Consider the following 12,138-nt stretch of genomic DNA (forward strand, 5'->3'; position numbering starts at 1 on the left):
ATAATAATAATAATAATAATAATAATACGTGAAACATCCTAAATTAATTTATATTTTTTAATCAACAATATTAAATATACATTAAAATTAGTCATTAAAATTAATTATTAGTATTGTTCGTGCAAGGATGCGCGGCTCCGTGCTATACGTCGGCTTCCGTTGGTCAATGAAAGAGACTTTTGTTCTACAGCGGAGAAACGCCAAGCTTGAGCACGAACCGGGTGGAGAACCTGCAAAAAGGACTCCAACGATCAAGTTAGTGGAGAGCAGTTACAAAACAGAGTATAAGCGTAGGAAATGTGTACGAGAGTATTCAAGTGTTGCCGTGATTTTCCTATTCATTTGGTAGCCGCTTTTTTTATAGAGTTGTAGGTTGATTCTAATTGATGGTTTGTTAGAGTGGATTTCGGTTTTAACCGAGATTCTTGGGGTTGTTAACACGTTGTGATCATCTGCTGCTTGTGACTGACGTGGCCGAGATATAGGGTGGCAGTTCCGAGCTGTAAGGTACGGTACATAGCCCCCAAGCTTGACTTGCTTGGGTATTTGGTTTTTAGCAAGTTGAGCTTTTAGGATGACCTATATCTCGGCTAGTCGTGCCAGCCCCCAAGCTCAACGTTGCGTGCGTTTTGGGCGTGAAGCACTAGCCTTTGTTTTTGAAAAAAATGTTTAAACGAAACGACTGGCATAAGGAGGGCGTTTTCCCATTATTTTAGGAAAACGTGCTGCCATTACTTCACTTAATGTTTGTAACTGAACCGGTTTTGACCCTTGGTTTCTCTGCGGTTTTTGGTTTTGCATTCCCACTTTGTTAGTGGGTTGTAATAAGCTGTTTGTGTTATTGGTCTTTGGTGATTCTTCGAAAAGTCACTCTTTTTCCCTCTGATTTTGAAAGAAAATGTCTTCAAAAGGTTAGATTTTCCATTCCCTTTATCCTCTATTCTTTCTCCATCTTTTCGTAATTATGGTCTGTAATGGATAAAGAAAAGTTGAAGGAGAAGCAGAAAGTTGTAGAGGTAAAAAGGGATGACCTTTATCATTGGGTCCATGACGACGTTAAAACTCGTGCTTCCTCGTATGGTAGTTTTGATTTTCTCCAGGAGCTTCGTGCGATGAAGTTGGTGAAGGATGGCTTTAATGTTGGTGTCGAGCTTCTCCCTTGTTCTAGTGACGATAGAGTTTGTGAACGTAGGGGTGATTGGGGGTATTTTTATATGTATACTCCGTGTTTCTCTGAACTGTATGTTAGGTTTCCTTTTTCTTCCTTTGAGTGCGACGTATTGACTCAACTGAATTGTGCTCCTTCCCAATTACATCCCAACTCCTGGGCATTTCTAAGAGCTTACCAGTGTTTGATGTCCTTTCTAGAATATCCTCCTTCCCTTGGCGTTTTCTTTTCTCTGTTTCAGTCAAAAGGGGTTCGGAGGGGTTTATGGGTTTGTTTAAGCAGTTTTCCTGGCCGTTCTATATTTCTTCTGTACAAGTCGTCTTTTAAGAATTTCAAGTCTCTGTTTGTGAAAGTCCGATCTATAGAAACAGAATACCCTTTTTATCTTGATGACGAGCTGATAGAAAGATATCCCTTGTATTGGTGTTCTGAGCCTATGCAAGTACTTGAGGCGTATAGAAGTGACGAAGAAGACTTGATTATTGACTTTTTGGTGAAAAACTTTGCTTCCGGCGAGTGTCTCTCAATCCCTGAGATGTTAAATTTTGAAAAAGATAATGATAAGGAAGGGTTGCGTACTTATATAGGTAATGTACATGTTTGTCCCTGGTATTAGTTTTCTGTTTCGACACTGATGTCTTTCGCTTGGCTTTGCAGGTGGACGGGTACCGCATCTGAATTCCTCCAGGCTTCAATCTTTTCTTGACAGAAAAAGGGAAAAGGGTGTAACTACTTCTGCTGCTCAGAATGTTGATGAAGGGGGTGCTGCTTTTTCGACTGCGCAACCTGTTTCTTCAAAAAGAAAAAGAAGGGTGGCTGATGATTCATTGGAGGTGCTATCCGAGGAAGATAGGGAGGTGGCCGAGGTTTCTACTACTGTTTTTGATCGCCAGCGCAAACTTCATGGGTTTATTCCTGGGGCAAACGCCCATTCTTTGTGGAGCGACCAATTTCCCTTGGCCGAGCTCTCTGATAGAGCTTCCCAGTTTCCTGGGGATATGCTGCTTACTCGACGTGTGGGTCTGGAAGCTTTAGGCAAATATGTTCAGGTAAACTTTTGTGTCTGTCTTGTTCCTGTCTGTTTTGCTGGTTCTGCTTGTTTGTTTTTAATGCTGGGTTTGGTCAGGTTGTTGCTTCTCGTTTGCTGTGCGTCGGGCGTACTACTGAATTGCTTGGAGCTGAAAGGCAGGCTGAGGTTGATAAATTTGCTACTTTGGAATGTTTGGTGAAAGAAAAAGAGAGAGCCATTACTGATATGACAGCGAAAATGAAGGAGAAAGAAAGGTCGGTCTCTGATGCGGCTGCTAAGCTGGAGGAGAAGGGACGAGAAGTTGCTCGCCTTCAGGATCAGATTCGATCTTTTCAAGCCGAGATTAGGGACAATGATAAGACGAAAGGTGAGATGACTGGGGAGTTGTTCGTCAGCTCGATGTGACGAAGATAGTCGTTAATAGGGAGTTGGTTCAGGACGAGGCTGGTGAAGATCATGATGAGAACGTGCCTCCTCCTGTTTGAAAGAAATTTTTAATATTTGCCTTTAGTAAGTAGTTTGGACTTGTATGTTTTTTTGAAAGACTTGTTGGTTTTTATTCCGACTTTATCGACTGTTTCTCCGATGTATAGTGTCAGAGTTTGCTTTTGCGAATATTTTATGATTACAGCGTTTTATTGCTGCTTTGTATATCCATGTATGGGGAAATGTATGATTTTATTCAGATGAATTTGTCCCTCATGTTCGAGGTGTGCAGGATGGTCGGCCTCGTTAAAACCTACCCGAGTAAACCCTCCTTAGGAAAAAACCTCGTGGTTAGGAAAAAGAGTACCTCACCATCCTGTATGTTACAATATTGTGATCAACTATAGTAGTATTTGAGTGATGAGATGTTCCATGTGTTTGGTAATGCTGTCCCATTCAATGCTTCTAGACGATAAGCTCCTCTTCCGACCACTTTAGTGATTCGAAAAGGTCATTCCCATGTCACTGCTAATTTTCCATGGCCTGGTGGTTTTCGAACATCTTCTATCTGTCTGAGCACTAGATCTCCCTCCTGGAGGGTCCTTGGTCTCACTCTCTTGTCGTACTGACGTTTTATAGCTAGTTGCATTGATTTTTGCCTTAACTGCGTGAGATTGCGTTCTTCATCGATGATGTCAAGCTCGGCAAGCCGAGTTTGTTTGTTAGCACTGTCGTTGAAATGCTCGGTCCTAGTTGACCCTTGACTGATTTCCAAAGGGATCACGCATTCTGATCCGTATACTAAGCGGAAAGGACTTTCTTTAGTTGTTGATTGCGGAGTTGTGTTGTAACTCCATAGTATCTCTGGTATTAGCTCGGCCCAGCGACCTTTAACCTCGGTTAGTTTTTTCCTTAGGGCCTGCAAAATTACTTTGTTAGCCGCCTTTGCGAGTCCGTTGGTCTGTGGGTGCTCAACAGAGGAGAAATAGTGTCTAATATTCATGTTAGTAAAAAATGATGCAATCTTTTTGTCAGTAAATTGCCTACCATTATCAGAGATAATTTCACGTGGCATGCCATATCTACAAATGATAAATTTCCAAATAAACTTTTGTACCTTATCCGAGGTTATTTTTGCAAGTGGTTGCGCTTCTATCCACTTTGTAAAGTAGTCGATGGCTACCAAAAGGAATTTTACCTGGCCTGGTGCTATGGGAAATGGTCCGAGGATGTCCATGCCCCACTTGTGGAATGGCCAAGTTGCATCCGATGTATGTAACGCCTCGGCTGGGTTGTGTATTAGCGGCGAGCATTTTTGACATGATTCGCACTTTTTGACCTTGTCTGTGCAGTCCGACCTTAAGGTCGGCCAATAATATCCCGCACGTAAGATCTTTGTTGTCAAGCTTCTGCTTCCGATATGATGTCCGCAAATGCCCTCGTGGACTTCTTCTATTGTTAATCTGGTGTCTTCTCCTGCAAGACATTTAAGCAGAGGTCGAGAAAAACCACGTTTGTATAGATTATCTCCGATTAGGGTGAACTGGGTTGCTTTCCGTTTAAAAGACCTCGGATCACCATCTGGTACGATTCCCGTCTTCAGGTAGTGTATTATTGGCGTTCGCCAGTCTTCATCCTGTGACAAAAATACTGCAAATCTAGGCTAGGTTTTGTTAGTGTGAGATGTACCAAACTTCCTGATTGCTGATCTTCTCTGTGTGTTGCTAATTTAGATAATATGTCTGCCCTAGAGTTTTGTTCCCGTGGTATATGTGTTATTTCAAATTTTTGAAAATCTTGTATCATGTCCTTAGCAATCTGCTGAACTATGAGTAGGGAATCGCAATATACCTGCAAGCTCGGCACGTGTACCTCTTTCGCGAGCCTTAGTCCTGCCAATAGTGCCTCATACTCGGCTTGATTATTTTTCGCTTGAAATTGGAATTTGATTGACTGTTCGGCATATACACCTTGGTTGTCTTTTAGCAGAATTCCTGCTCCGCATCCGTTGTCATTGGACGCTCCGTCCACATACAATTCCCATGGTTTTATTTCTTCTACTTCATTTGTGAATTCTGAGATGAAATCGGCCAGAGCTTGGGCTTTGGGGGATCCTCTGGATTGATATGTGATGTCAAATTCGGAGAGTTCTACCGACCATTTGGTTAGCCTTCCTGCTAGGTCGGGCTTGGCTAGGATCTGCCGGAGTGGTTGATTGGTCCGAACTATAATTCGGTACCCCTGGAAGTAATGCCGAAGTCTTCGAGCTATGACGATTAGTCCATATGCTAATTTTTCTATCGTCGGGTACCTTGTTTCAGCACCCTGTAGGACTTTACTTATGAAATATAGTGGGTGTTGTTCTTTGTTGTCATCTGTTACAAGTACTGAACTGATTGTGTTAGTGGAAATTGAAAGAAATAGGTGCAAGGACTTGCCTTGTTCTGGCTTTTTCAATATGGGCGGTGATCCCAAGGTGTTTTTGAATTTGGTAAAAGCTTCTTCGCATTCTTTCGTCCAGACAAATTCGTTCGACTTCTTTAAGGTGTTAAAGAAGTGGTATGACTTTTCCGCTGCTGCTGGCAAGAACCGAGAAAGAGCTGCCAGCCGACCTGTGAGCTGTTGGACTTCCTTTTTGTTTCTGGGGGATTGCATGTTGATTACGGCTGAACATTTGTCGGGGTTCGCCTCTATGCCTCTGTTTGTCAGCAAGAAGCCGAGGAATTTGCCCCCCTTGACTCCGAACGCGCATTTTTCTGGATTCAGTCTCATATTGTGTTTTCTGAGCTGTGCAAATACTTCGTCCAGGTCGTGTTTGTGCTGTTCTTCTGAAGTTGATTTCACCACCATGTCGTCCACATATATTTCAATGTTTCGGCCAATCTGATCTTTGAAGACTTTGTCCATAAGCCGCTGATATGTTGCTCCCGCATTCTTTAGCCCAAAGGGCATGACCTTGTAGCAAAAATTTCCTTGGTCTGTGATAAATGCTATTTTTTCTTCGTCTTCCGGGTGCATGAGAATTTGGTTATAGCCGGAATAGGCATCCATGAAACTGAGCACTGGAAATCCCGAGGTGTCGTCTACCAATCTGTCTATGTTGGGGAGGGGGTAACCATCCTTAGGGCATGCTTTGTTTAAATCGGTGAAGTCCACGCACATGCGCCACTTTCCCGAGCTTTTTCGTACCATTACGACGTTGGCTAGCCATGCTGAGAATCGAAGTTCTCGGATAAACCTTGCTTCTAAGAGCTTTTTGGTTTCTGCTTCTGCTGCTTTTCTCCTTTCGTCTCCCAAGTTTCTTTTCTTCTGTCGTATAGGTCAGACATTTGGATTGACGACCAGCTTGTGGCAAATGAAGTTAGGGTCGATGCCGGGCATGTCTGCTGGCATCAATGCAAACAGGTCGGCGTTGTTTCGTAATATCGTGATAAGGTCGACCTTCTGTCCTGCAACGAATGCCGATCCTATGTTAGTAAATTTCTCATCATGACCTATTTTTACCTGTTCAAGGTCGTCTGTTGGTGTCGGACGACTGTTGTCATTTCTGGGATCTAGCTCGGCTAGCGTTGGTATGTGCTCCGAGTTGTAGACAGTGTGAATCCGAGGTGTTTCCTCCTTCTTTACTGTTTTGAGGCTTGCGTTGTAGCATTGTCTTGCCTCCTTGTGGTCGGCATAAACCGTCCCCACCGCGTTATCCTAAAAGGGAAATTTCACACAAAGATGAACAGTTGAAACAATGGCACCAAAAGCATTTAATGATGGACGTCCTAGAATGATATTATAAGGGCTAGGGCAATCGACCACTAGAAATTGGATATCTAGTGTTTTGGTATGTGGAGGTTCTCCAATTATTGTTCTTAGCCAAATGTACCCGGATACCGATACCTTTTCCCCAAAGAACCCTACCAATTCTCCGGGTGACGGTTGTAGTGCGTTGTCGCTGAAATGCATCTTTTTGAAGGTGGAGTAGAATAAGACGTCGGCGCTACTCCCTGGGTCCAGTAAGACCTTTTTTACTGTTAGTTCCCCCATGTGAATCGAGATGACGACTGGGTCATCAAGATTCGGATAGGTTGTCTTAAGGTCGGCCGTGCTGAAGTCGATGCGTGAGGCCGGACTTGATGCTTGTCGTTCCAGGCGAGATCCTTCCATTGTCATCATTGCTCGGTAACTTCTTTTCCTTGCCGAGGTGGTGGTCCTGCCTCCAGCGAAGCCTCCTGAGATGTAGTTAATGATCCCTTTGGATGGGGGTGTTTCGACCTGTTTATGTCTGCTATCCCTTTCTGCTTCTCTTTCTGTATCCCGCTGCTTTCTTGACGAGATATATTTGTCTAAGAGCCCTTGCCTGGCTAATCTCTCCAGTAGGTCTTTTGCCACGATGCACTCGTCTGTGGTATGGCCGAACTTTTGGTGAAAAGCACAGTGTTTGCTTTTATCCACGTACTTCTGATCTTGGTATGATCCTGCTCGGACTGGTGGTTTGATCAATTTGTTGTGTAAGATCTCTTTGATTATATCCTCCCTTTTCATGTTGAATCTTGTGTACGTGTCAAATTTCGGCGCTAGTTTGAATGGTTTTCTAGAGTCTTTGCTTATGGGCCGATGAGACCTCTCCTCTTCCTTCTTCATCGGCTTTTCGCTCCTCCGTGCCTCCCTGAGTTCTTCGATTTCGATCTGGCCCTGGGCTTTTTCTCGAAATTCCTCTAGTGTCTTCAGTTTTGCCACTGCAATTGCTTCCTGGAATTTTCCGGGGCGGAGACCGCTTTTAATGGCATGCAATTGCACTTCAGGGTTAAGGTCGGGGATCTGCATTGCTGCTTCTGTGAACCACATCATGTATTCCTTCAAACTTTCGTGTTGTCCTTGTTTGATCGTGCTGAGGTAGTCTGAGTCCCGCACATAAATTTTAGAAGCTGCAAAATGATTAATAAATAATTTGGCAAATTCATCGAAGCTTATTATTGATCCTGCAGGGAGGTTAGAAAACCACAATAGGGCGGCCCCGTCTAAGAAAGTAGGAAAAGACCGGCACAAGATGGGATCGGAGTCGCTATTAAGAAACATCATTGATTCAAATTTTGTGACATGGATTTTAGGATTTCCGATCCCCTTGTACGGCGTTAGGGTCATTGGAAGTGTAAAGCTTTTGGGCATTTTAAAACTCATTATTTCTTCTGAAAAAGGATTCGTTCGTCGTCGTGCCGTTTTGGGGATAGTTTTCCCTGTCTTCACGTTGGATTCTGACTGACGTTCTTCATGTTGATCTGTGTGTATTTTCTTATTGGCCTTCTGTTCGTCGTTTTTCTGCATCTCTGCCAATTGCTCGGCCATCCGCTGGTTTTCCGCAAGCAGGGCGGTGTTCGCAGCTAGGAGGTCGACATTGGTCGGATTGGTAGAAGGCGTCACTGAGTGGTTCGTCATGGCTTGGTCCCTGAAGAAAAAGTGGAAAGCAGGGTGTTACGTTGTTAGCCTCAGCAACTTAAAGAGCGAGGTGGGGTCGGGCCTCACGGTGGGCGCCAAATGTTCGTGCAAGGATGCGCGGCTCCGTGCTATACGTCGGCTTCCGTTGGTCAATGAAAGAGACTTTTGTTCTGCAGCGGAGAAACGCCAAGCTTGAGCACGAACCGGGTGGAGAACCTACAAAAAGGACTCCAACGATCAAGTTAGTGGAGAGCAGTTACAAAACAGAGTATAAGCGTAGGAAATGTGTACGAGAGTATTCAAGTGTTGCCGTGATTTTCCTATTCATTTGGTAGCCGCCTTTTTTATAGAGTTGTAGGTTGATTCTAATTGATGGTTTGTTAGAGTGGATTTCGGTTTTAACCGAGATTCTTGGGGTTGTTATCACGTTGTGATCATCTGCTGCTTGTGACTGACGTGGCCGAGATATAGGGTGGCAGTTCCGAGTTGTAAGGTACGGTACAAGTATAAAATATAAATTAATAGAAACGCAAATTAAAACCAAAACGCAATAGGAGTAATGGTCCAAAAGCACTTCATTTTCTCCGAGGAAGTTTTGGGATTGTTTAACTTTTTTTCATGCATTTTATTATTTCAAATAATAACATTTTAATTTCCATCACAATTGCAAATGCTTTTAACATGTTCATGTGTTTGGTTTATGAGAATTTTGGCCTGGAAGGAAGAAAAAGTAATGAGAATGTGTTCATCAGTTTTTTATTTTTTATTTTTTTTTACCAGAGTTATTGTTGATTATTTGACGAGTTTTCAATTTTTTATTGTATTAAAAAATATTTTCCAAAATTCAAAAAGTGTTACAAAACTGCCTTTCTCCATGCACATCAGACGTGATCAATATGTCTATACCCTACTTTACCTATTGATCTAGTGGTCACCTCCCTCTTCCTCTTAGCAAACTTGCAATTAATCGGAAAATGAAGCAAATCCCCTCACTCTCATATTATAAAATGATTCTAACCCCAGTTAACCGAGAGTTAACTTGAGAGTTCAAGTGTTGTTGTAGGTAACTTCATTACATATATGAAACACTCGGACTTGATCTCGCTCGTTTTCCTCGCCATCCAACCTGAAGAACAGATCTCTGAAGGACCATTTCAAAGAAGTCTGACGATCCTGGCACCTTACTTGTCCTATAACCCGAAATACTCTGATCTCCATCATCGTACCTTTTAGACAAAAGACTAATCTTTTTTCTATTAAATCTTTTAAACTCGTGAATAAAATGGAGTTTAAATGCCTTAAACATTTTTTCTATTTTTTTTTTTCTGTTCTCTTTAAAATTTTTAATTTTTCTATGAACATTCGTTAAATAATGGTGAATTTTATCCAACTTTTTTAAAATAACATATCATTTATTTTTTATAATGCATTAAATTTTAATTGAATGTTATTAGACGAAACTAACATAAAGAATGATATATTATTATTAAAGGAGATAATAAAAATAGTCCAGCTACATATCTAAGTTTTTTTGGCAATCAAGTTCACTCAAGTTGATCCAAACTCAACAAAAACCATTCTCATTACACCAGTATGTACACACGTGCTTTACTAACGCAAACATATTTTTTTCGTCTTTACGTTATTCCTTCCTCTTCTTCGCATTCATCCTTCTTCATCTTCGCATTCTTTCTTCTTCGCGTTTTTCTTCTTCGCATTCCTCCTTCTTCATCTTCGCATTCTTTCTTCTTCGCGTTTTTCTTCTTCTTCTTCTTCGCATTCCTCCTTTTTCTTCTTCGTGTTCCTTCTTCTTCGTCGTGTGTTTTCTGTGAATTGTTGTTCTTATATTGCTGCGTTTTTTCTTTTCCCCCTTAGTTTAATTGAGGTTTATATGGATTTAGAAATGAATTCAATGTGTTTTTTTTATGATTGAGTCTTTTTTATTGTTTGTTCAAAACTGAGCTAATTTCGATTTATTTGTGTTAATTGACGTTCACCTAATGCTGCTGATAAGTATTGACCAAATTAGTTCAATTTTGAACAAGTAGTCAAAAAATTCAATCATCAACAAAACACGTATCGAATTCATTTTTGGATCAAAATGAACTTCAATCAAACTAAGAAATAAACCGAAATTACTTAAGGAATAAAAAAATTGGTCAATACTTATCAGCAGTATCAAGTAAACCTCAATTAACACATGAATGAATTGAAATAAACTAAAAAGTGAACCGAAATTATTTAATGATGGCACTAGAAAAAATTAGAACCAATAAAGATGTTAGCAAAATATTGGTATTATTAACGAAAGAGAAGGAGGAGGAGGAGGAGGAGGAAGAGGAGAAGGAGGAAACAGAGAAAAAGATGCGTGATTTAAAAAGCGGTTATAATAACTTGGTTAGATTTAGTTAAGTATTTTGCTTGAATGTAGAGATTTATTTTAATAAAAAATTAGATAGAAATGAGATTTTATATATTCACCTCTGCCAAAGTGTATTTAAATTAAGGACATTGTACTCAAATAAATAAAAGGAGAGAAAGCTTTACGTGATTGCAACAATTGAAAATTCCTTATCTGTATGTCCTTTTTTGTTATTATATAATCCGTGGGAGCTAATCACGGTTTCTTATTTACATGTAAACCGTGGCAGCCTGCAACGGTTTAACAAGGAGAAGTGCTGAACATAAACTGTGGTAGGTCACAACGGTTTAGCAATGCAGAAATTTACCCAAAAAACTCTGTAGTCAGCCACGGTTTATGAAGGATTTTTTAAACTCATAAATTCCTGTAGGATGCCACGGTTTATGAGAAAAATTATTAATGTTCAACAAATTAAATAGTGATGAGCATAAGGGTTTTGAAAAAGCTTGAACACCATTTGATGTCAACTACAATGCTATGATTTAACTGTAACTATTAGATTGAATAAACCTTATTAGTAGCACTATAATTTAAAGCTATTTTGACTAGCATACAAAAATTAATTTGACTTCAATTAAAAGTTTTAATAAATATAGCTGTTAGAAAAATCCTAACAATATATTTTAAAAAACAAAGTTTCATTAATAAAACTAATAGTTAAATTTATAATATTTAATTAGTAAGGAAGAACCAATGTTTAATTAAATAATATTTTACAATTATTTTGACTGTTAAATTATTTTTTAAACTTATTTTTTTAAAAATTTAGTATTTTTATTTATTTTTTACATATGTTTTAGTACATTCGAGTATGACGAATCAAGCATGGATCTGAATTTTATTTAGGCAATAACATATTACAACTAAATAATATTAAAAAATATAAATTGTTGAAAGAAAGAAGAAGTGATATTTAACCGAGTATACAGTAAATTCATTGGTTAAATATCAAATTCTTAAATAAAATTCAGATCCATGCTTGATCTGTCATACTCGAATGTACTAAAACATATGTAAGAAATAAATAAAAATACTAAATTCTTAAAAAAATAAGTTTAAAAAAATAATTTGACAGTCAAAATAATTATAAAATGTTATTTAATTAAACATTGGTTCTTTCTTACTAATTAAATATTGTAAATTTAACTATTTAGTTTTATTAATGAAACTTTGTTTTTTAAAATATATTGTTAGGATTTTTCTAACAGCTATATTTATTAAAATTTTTAATTGAAGTCAATTTAATTTTTGTATGCTAGTCAAAATAGTTTTAAATTATAGTGCTACTAATAAAGTTTATTCAATCTAATAGTTATTCCTCATAAACCGTGGCAGTCTACAGGGGTTTATGAGTTTAAAAAATCCTTCATAAACCGTTAGTTACAAGATTTGTTGGGTATATTTCTGCATTGTTAAACTATTGTTATCTAATAACAAAAAAGGACATGCAGGTAAAGAATTTTTAATTGTTATAATCACGTAAAGCTTTTTCTCTTTTTATTTATTTGAGTATATTGCCCTTAAGTTAATTATTTGACGTGGTAAATGATTTTGGGTATGATTTTGGAAGGCGTTACAAAAATAAAAGAATGAGAAGAAGTGAAAGAAATTAAAGAGATAGTTAAAATACCTATTTTAGAGAAAGAATTTTTTTTTGTTTTAAAAAAC

This window comes from Arachis ipaensis, chromosome B05 (assembly GCF_000816755.2).
Source record: "Arachis ipaensis cultivar K30076 chromosome B05, Araip1.1, whole genome shotgun sequence".
NCBI classification, from domain to species: Eukaryota; Viridiplantae; Streptophyta; class Magnoliopsida; order Fabales; family Fabaceae; genus Arachis; species Arachis ipaensis.